The following is a 9,222-nucleotide window of genomic DNA, read 5'->3' as shown; positions in this document are numbered from 1 at the left end:
CTACTACAGCGGTAGTAAAATAAAAAAAAGTAAAATAAAAAAAATGAATATTAAAAAAAAAAATTAAAGTTGGTGCTGCTGAACTACTAGGAGCAGCAGATTAGCACACCAGTCCCACTCCCCAACACTGCTAGACTAATAGCACTGGGCTCTTATAGTAGTAGTAGTAGTAGTAGTAGTAAAACAACAAAAAAATAAATAAAAGCAGTCCTTACAAGGACTACTGTTATTGCAGCAGTCAGCAGATGAGATCAGAAGCAGGACAGCTGCCCACTGCAGCTACATACAGAGCACTGCAGTAGAAGGTAGATTACTAGCCAGCAAAGCTACCTAAGCTTAAATGTCCCTCAAACCCCTGCAGACTTCTGTCCCTCCAATAACAGAGCAGTATCAAAACGATTACTAGCCAGCAAACTTTCAACTGTCCCTGAAATCACTAACAGGCAGCAGCTCTCTCCCTACACTATCTCTTCAGCACACACAGGCAGAGTGAAAAAACGCTGCAGGGCTTCGGTTTTTATAGGGAAGGGGAGTGGTCCAGGGGAGAGCTTCCTGATTGGCTGCCATGTACCTGCTGGTCTGGGGTGAGAGGGCAAAAAAAAGCGCCAACAATGGCGAACCCAAAATGGCGAACGTCGCGCGACGTTCGCGAACTTCCGGCGAGCGCGAACACCCGATGTTCGCGCGAACAAGTTCGCCGGCGAACAGTTCGCGACATCTCTAATATTCTTGTGTACTGTAGGTTTTGATTCAGTCCCTAAGCTCAATAAGTGACAGTAGCACAGAGCATGTGTAGTAAATCAGTGGAAAGGAAGATGGGGAGCTACTGGGGCTAAAGGGTTGTGGTTTACTTTGGCTGGTACAGAAGCCTAAAACATAATGTACAAGATTTCTAGTCTTCTTCTTTAGTTAAGCTTTAGTTTTCCTTTAAGTGTTTTCATCTTAGCCTTTGCGGCCTGTTGCTCCTTATGCCATCTTAAAAGGAAGGAAATAAAGCTGGTGGACCAGTATCTAACAACATTTAATTTGTCCCTTGTTGTCAATCTGTGATTAAGCACATGTGTGCAAAACATGTTAGGCTGTTTGTCCTATGTGAATAGGTGGTTTTAAGATCTCTGATGCTGTCTCTTAAGAAACTAGATACGATAAGAGACTTAGATACCATCCCTATCACCTCCGTGCACCCCAGTATTGGAAGTGAGCACAATCTTTTTTCTAAGTAGTCCTATTACTAATGTATATCTGATGCTGCTTGCCATTTGTTCAGACACTTTCTACAGTTATTTTGTGAACCTTAATTGTGCCTGCACCAAACAACAGCCTGTGTTTCCTCAATGTTGTTCAGATTTACAGTACTGGTATTGGATCCGTTATCCCGAAACCCGTTCTCCAGAAAGCTCAGAATTCAGAAAGGCCGTCTCCCATAGACTCCAAATAATTCCGATTTAAAAATGATTTTCATTTTCTCTGTAATAATAAAACCATGCCTTCTACTTTAGTGATGTGGAGCTCCTGCACAAAATTTTTGGGTTGCCCTGCCAGCTTCTGGTCCCTAAATTTATAGACTTGCACCCACCCCGTCTTTTTTGTGATGCCACAGCGGGGCGGGTGCAGGTCTATAAATAGAGGGGGAACGATGTGCTGGATGTGGGGGGGATTTGGTTAGGGCTGTGTGCGGGTTGAGAATTTCTCGACCAGCACAGCACTATTGTACTTGATCCCAAATAAGATATAATTAATCCTTAATGGAAGCAAAACAATCCTGTTGGGTTTAATCAATTAATTAATTAAATTCATTCATTAAATTAAATGATTTCTTAGTAGACTTTTTTTCCCATCAGTTCCTTCTAATCTAATTAAATATTGAAAAATAGATGTGGGAAAGTAATCAGCCCTTTACAATACATTAAATAAAATATTGGTTATACAATGGGGTAGGATTTGGAGCATGAGTGAGGTTGGGTGCAAGTTGGGAATCCGCAGATTAGGCTCAGTTAAAAGTTGGAAATCAACTTGAGCTAAGGCAACAATTCTGTGGATGTTATTTCAGTTCTCTAAAGATATTTAACATGGCTAGCGGAAATCGAATTAACCCCTTAATTAAGTCTGGGGCAATTTCTATTTCACATCCATAAGCATTCAGAAATTTTAGTATCTTTTGTGATGTTTGTCTCTTGGGCAACATTCATGTACTACTAGAACTGACAAGATATTCAATAGAAATGTTTGTTTTCCGTACCTCCTAAACATCTGCCACCACTAATTCAGAGTCCAAAATAGCAAAATAGATGTGCTGACAACTCTATAAATGAAAAACCCACAAAGTACCACAAAAGAAAGGAACTGCTAAAGAGAGTTATTGTGTCGCACAGATTGAATGTGAAATAAATACTATTTTGCTGGGATAAAATGTGTACTAAGGAATCACATCATGGTGTGATTAATTGTTTGTTACTTCAATTGATAAATTCATTTTGTGAAAAACAAAATCAAGTGTCATTATTAAATATTGTGTATGACACTTAATTTTGTTTTTCACAAAATGAATGTATTTATCAATTGAAGTAACAAACAATCACACCGTGATGTGATTCCTTAGTTTACATTTTATCCCAGCAAAATACAATTTATTTCACATTCAATCTGTGTTAGATTATGTGACACAATAACTCTCTTTAGCAGTTCCTTTCTTTTGTGGTACTTTTGAAGGTTCTTGTCAGTTCTACCGACAAACTAAGGCTGCAGAAACAGAAAGTTAGAGATAGAGCCAAATGTGGCAAACATTATTTTTTACTAGCGAGTAAAAAGACATTTTGCACTCTTACAGTAACATTTATTTTGATGTATTGGGTCGGGTCCAGTACACTAACTCCTTATACAGAAAATCTGGCGTTAAACTAGGAGCTGAGGGGCAGATTTATTAAAATTCCAATTGAGAAATCCTGATGGATTCCCAGCAGTTCAAATTGTCATCATGTTTCTGAACACTTTGTTGAAGGTCATAAAAACATTGCTGACTGTAAAGTGAACTGGCACATTTACCAAAACTATTTCATTCTTTAATCAATTTGTCAGTTTGTCAGAATGTGTTCAGTTGCTTTGAACAGTCAACCTCCATTCTGTACAATTGAGTGGTAGAGTTCAATGAAGGGCTGAACTGACCATGAACTGGAAAATTTTCTTCAAAAACCACAAGTGTATTGATTCCTAATTGTTGTTGGAGTTCAGTGGCTGCACTGACCTCTTAACTTCCCACCAAATTGTAAAGGAAATGAACAGGCACGAACATTAATACAACAACATTAATAAACATTTTCCTCCAGTGTGTAGTAACACAAGCTGCTTTGTAAATGTGTTTTAAAGGGGTGGTTCGCCTTTGAGCTAATTTTTTGTATTTTATAGAATGGCCAGTTCTGAGCAACTTCTCAAGTGGTCTTCATTGTTTATTTTGTATAGTTTCAAGTTATTTATCTTCTTCTTCTTCTGGCTCTTTCCAGCTTTCAAATGGGGGGTCACTGACCCCATCCAAAAACAAATGCTCTCTAAGGCTACACGTGTTGCTATTGCTACTTTTTATTACTCATCTTTCTATTCAGCTCCTCTCCTATGCATATTAAGTCTCTTATTCTAATCAATGCATGGTTTCTAACATAATGTGTACCCTAGCAACTACATTGCTGAAACTGGAGAGCTGCTGAATAAAAAGCCACCCCTCCATTGGCACAGTATATACATGCTCTCCGTACAGCATTTGCCTGCACTAGTGGTCAAGATAAGTGAAATATTTTAAAATACAAATGAAGGACTCAATTAAAACCCCCAAATCAACCATTTCTGCTCACCTAATATAGTGGCAAATACCAAAAATGTATGTGTTTTTCATTAAATTTGACAAGTCAAGTGATTAATGACATCTGAACTGTAGTCTGAATCTTTAGCTAAATGATCACATGGGCAGCAGTGTAGGTAAGAGCCTCATTACTATTAGGCAACTGCAGGCCCATTATTCTATTTTTTAAACTCAAATGTATTGGACTCTAAAATTGTATGGAGATTATCCTAGAGAGAAGTTTTTGATTTTTTTTTTTTTTTTATAAAACATCAAGGAATGTAAGCTGTTATATTTAATTCTAAGCACTCTGTGATAGTATAAGAAACTGGGCTATAAATAAGCAACCACCTCCAGTTGCAGATTTGGCAATATACCGCAGTGTACCCCTATAAAGCAAGCTAGAAAACCCAACTGCTGCCATTCTGTGCCCATGGTCTAGTACTCTTTCACTTGATGAAATAGCCTTGTTCCATTCCGTTATCAGGCTCAAATTCATGTATTGGTGGGTAGCATTATTTTTAAATATGATATGCTAACTGCAAAAAGTTGGAGCAAATACCCATTTTTATATAACCACTTTATATAAAAGCATTTTTTTCTATACTGATTGCACCCAATTCTGAAGCCTTAAAGGGTTGATCTCAGGTTAAAAAAATATTCAACATGAAGGCCATTCAGATATTTACATAGGGTTTTGTGACCTATAATCCAGAATGCTCAGGACCTGGCCTTTTCCACATAAATAAACCCAGTAGAATTGTTTAGCCTCCAATAAGGATAAATTAAATCTTAGTTGTGATAAAGTACATGGTATGGTTTTACTCTTACAGAGATAAAGGGAATCATTTTAAAAAAAATTTGGGATGGGAGAAGGCTTTCCTGTAATTCAGAACTTTCCAGATAATGGATTCCCCAGCCCTGTGGTCTAAAACGCCAACATGGTTGGAAATCCCCTGCTATGGCCTGCTAAGCGTTGGACCTAAGTTGGATAAAGGAGGGGGAGTGAGTTCTTTGTCCCTGTGTGTCGTGCCAGATACCAGATTTGGTCAGAAGGTGTCACGGTTGAGCCATTTCTTCAAATAACTTTGCTGCCATGTGCTCAGTCTCTTTTCCTTTCTGGAAGAGTTGAGCAAACATGTAGGGCCAGGAAATGTGAGAGGCCCTTTGAGGGCTTGGGGAGCTTGACCCTGGAGGGTTTAGAGCTTGGATACCAGGAGGAGATAATGTGATGTGCTCACATTGCAGAGAGTGCTTGGAGCTGTGCCATGAAGAGTAAAGGAGGTTTGTTGTGCTCAGCTTAGGATAGCTTGCGATGTCTGACCCATCCTTGTGAGTCCCTGGTGAGTGTTCTGCCTGAGGGACGGTAGTGAAAGGCTCCAGCGTGTTCACAATTTGTGAACAGGCGTTGTTTGTGTGCCTGCTACGTGGGAGCAACTACCTCTGTCTATCTGGGGAGGTATTTGGGCAGGTAGCACTATCTGGGGAAAGTTTAAGAGCTATTGGGGGAAAATGGACTGTGACTCTCTTTATCCACCAGGTGTGGAATGTGGGACTTTGCCTGGTAAGGATTGTGTCAGGATTTGGACTACTACACAGCTTCCCAGGGGCAGGGGTATCATTAATGTGTAAATGTATTTTACGTTGCATTTTTCATTTATATAAAGTTCTATGTGTTTTACTGCAACGGTGTGGTTAATCATTTGTTTCCTAGTGGGGCCACCCAAAGGTGTATCCCCGGATCCCACTACGTGGAGCCACTGCCATGGAGTGAGATTCCCAGTACCCTTTCATTTAGCAAAGGGGATTCAGGACCTGTGGATGGTAAGTTATTAATGGTGTTTCTCCTATGGCACAGGGGGTGACCAAGATGGGGTTACATTATGTTAAAATACATAGCTGTGCTACTTACAGACTGTACTTCTGTATAGAAGCAGATGCTTGTACATAACCACACATTGAATGTCTCTATTTAAATCTTATGGTTACCTTAATAAAGCAGCATTATGACCTAGAGTTCAAAGTATGCTTTTTGTGAATGCAGCAAATGCATACTGTACAGTAACATTCCAATGTATTCCTTCTTTCATTTATTCTCCAAAATTATGAGAATACCATGGAAAAAGTTAAACCTGGGCCAGCAGCTGCAGATTCTGCTGCCTTTGGGATTTGGTGCTTGCTAAATCTACAGAGTACGGGGGGAGAGAGAGGTTAGACTATGTTAAATATTTGTGAGACTCGTTTTCTTTTTGCCTCTAAGATTCTTGGAATGGGGCTGTAACTTTATGAGACTTCACCCAACAAAATAATCACAGTTTCCTGGCAGCGCTCACCAGATTCATTTGCACAAGTTCTGTAATTAGTTCTGGGCTTGTATTCTAGATCTGGAAATGACAGAAGCGCTTACTCAACAATCAACAGATTTATGGCCAAGTCACTCTTATTTCTCGAGGTCGTTTTAAAGGAGCATTTGTCCTCTAGAGAGTCCGGGAATGAGAAATTGTGTGCCTAAGTGCCTATGGTTGCTCACAGGTTTTTATATTAAATGTGTAGGGAGATAACAATGGTTTGCTTCACACTGCATAAAAGGTATTCTTCAGGATGGAAATCAGCCAGTGTTAGATGTAGGAAGTATTTACTTTTCTTCCAGATAGTCAGTCCTTGATTAAAGGGCAACACGCGGCTGTAATTGAAAGATGCATGACAGCTGCAGGGGAAAAAAATCTTTGAAGCTACCATAATGAGCATTTCGCTTTCACTACTCACCCTTATTAGTACTTTATTATTCTATGTTATACTGAAAAAATCGGCATGTTCCTAATAGAGTTCATAGCGAGTTGGGAACCATCTAAAGAATGCTCCTCCGATGCTAAGAAGTATGTTGGGTGAAAGCAACCGGGATTAACACAGGGTTTACACCTACAGTACACATGGAGACATTATACAGGTATGGGACCTGTTGTACAGAATGCTTGGTAACTAGAAAATCATTTTAACATTAAATAAAGACGATGCACTGGTTTTGCTCCAATAAGGACTGATTATATTAGTTTGGATTATTTGGATAAAATGGAGTCTATAAAAGACTGCCATCCCGTAATTTGGCGCTTTCTGGATAATGGGTTTCCGGATAACTTATCCCATACATGCACCTGGTTTTTCTCATTTTAACATTTGCCATCTCTGAATGTGGCCACTTTTCTGCATATGAACTTTCAGCGACAGCAATGGAAAAATACTTTTCTTTTAATTGGTAGCATCCTTTACCTTTCCAGGTAATACTCTTCATTTTCCTTGATTTACAGTCAAAGCCATTGAAGGTATTCTAGTCCAATCACATCTCAACTTACAAATTCTGTATGGACTTTGCATTGTCATTATTGTGCTGAAACAGAAAAAATGCCTTTCCCAAAACTCATGCCACAAAGGAGGAAGCACCTAATTGCCACAAATATTATTGTATGATGCAGTGTTAAGCTTTGTTTATAATAGAAGCCCATTCCAAACCATGAATGACAGACCCAGACCAGCATTCCTGTGTGTAAAATACTATTTTAAAGGGGTTCATAAAAATGTCACAATCTAAAGCTAATTAGTCAAATATTCAGTTTATTGGTACATGGCAGCCCTGTAGCATCAGCTGATACGGCAAAACTCATGTTCTGCTTGATGATTTGTTATGGCCCCTAAGCCTAGCTTCTCATTAGCTGCTCAAAGCCTTCTGAGTGTCACAGAGATGCCAAACAGAAATGAAATAAGTTCAGTATATAAATTATGGCCATATTTATGTTTATGGTTTAGTTGTCCTTTAATGAATCAGAACTCTATATATTTGCCCAAGGCAATGTGGGCAGCCTAGAAGTTTGATTGGGTTTATGCAGCTGTACTGCTAAATATTGGTTTAAAAAAAAAAAAAAAAATTCAGGTCCAGGGCATAACATAATTAAAAATATGTACATTACCTGATCCATACAGCCATTCACACCATATTCAATGCCTGATCACCAAAAAGCAAGAGGTAGGGAGGACCAAACCTGTTTCTGTCTTTAAAGGGGATCTATTGTGAAAATATAAATTTAATATAAGCTTCATCTTGTTGAAATAAGAAACTTTCCAAATATAATCAAATATAAATTCTGTACTGTTTATGAAATAATCAAGTTACTCTTCACCCCCCCGAGCAACCTGTCTCTCTTCATTCTGTCTTCATGCATTAGGTGGAGTCAGTTTTTGATTGACAGTTAGGTCTAATACATACTTTGGGGGCGTTGCACTCTTAACCTAGGTGCTCACTCTTTAAAAATAACTGGCTTTGATGGAAATCCTGTTTCTCTACATGCAGGGTTAGCCTGTTATTTTGTTACCTATTGTTGGAGTTGGTTATTTGAGTTATTCTGCTAAGAAAGGTAGCCCCCCTAAAAGACGTATTAGACCTACCTGTCGATCAAAATCTGACCCAGACCTCAGCATGAAGAGTGACAGGTTGTGAAGAGTGAGATTCTGAAGTCTAACTTGATTATTTCTTTAACGGTATAGAATTTTGAACTGACTGTATTTAGAAAGTGTCTTATTTCTAGTGATGGGCGAATTTATTTGGCAGGTGCGAATTCGCTGCGAATTTGCGCGATTAGCCGCCGGCGAATAAATTTGCAAAACGCCCGCAAAAATTTGCTGGCCAAAATTCCCGGCCTTGAAAAAAATGGATGCCAGCGTAAAAAATGGACGCCGGTGTCAAAAACTGAGGCCGGCATCGAAAAAACACAGTTTTGCGAATTTTTTGCCATTTCACGAATTTCGCAGGAAATTCACAAATTTTTCAGTGAAGCAAAACGGCGCAAATTCGCCCATCACTACTTATTTCAGCAAGATGAAGCTTATATTAAATTTTCATTTTTGTGATAGAGCCCCTTTAAAGGAGATCTTTCATCTACTTCTTTATATTTACCGTTGGTTTCATTGTGAGACGCTAGCTATATTTTGTGCTGTTTTTAAAACAATTTAAATAATGCCCCAATATACTTATAAGTTTCTCCTTCCAATGTTTTTGTTCTTTTCTATGCCAATAGCCTGCTGTTCCATCTCTATTATCTATTTCAATGCCCTTAAAGTGATACTGACTCAAAAAAAAAACTTAAAATATGAATGTGCATTAAGAGGCAGATTTATCAATGGTCGAAGTGAAGGTTCGAAGTTAAAAACGTAGAATTTCGAAGTAATTTTTGGGTACTTCGACCATAGAATAGTCCAACTTAGATTCGAAGTTGAAAATAACTTCGAAATTCGAATATCAAAATATACCATGTACTGTCTCTTTAAAACTTCGACTTAGACCATTCTCCACCTAAAAGCTGCCGAAGTGCTGTTTTAGCCTATGGGGGACCTCCCTGTATGGA

Source organism: Xenopus laevis, chromosome 2L (assembly GCF_017654675.1).
Source record: "Xenopus laevis strain J_2021 chromosome 2L, Xenopus_laevis_v10.1, whole genome shotgun sequence".
In the NCBI taxonomy this organism is placed as follows: Eukaryota; Metazoa; Chordata; class Amphibia; order Anura; family Pipidae; genus Xenopus; species Xenopus laevis.
The sequence above is the reverse complement of the archived record's forward strand: the minus strand, read 5'-3'. Positions refer to the sequence as shown.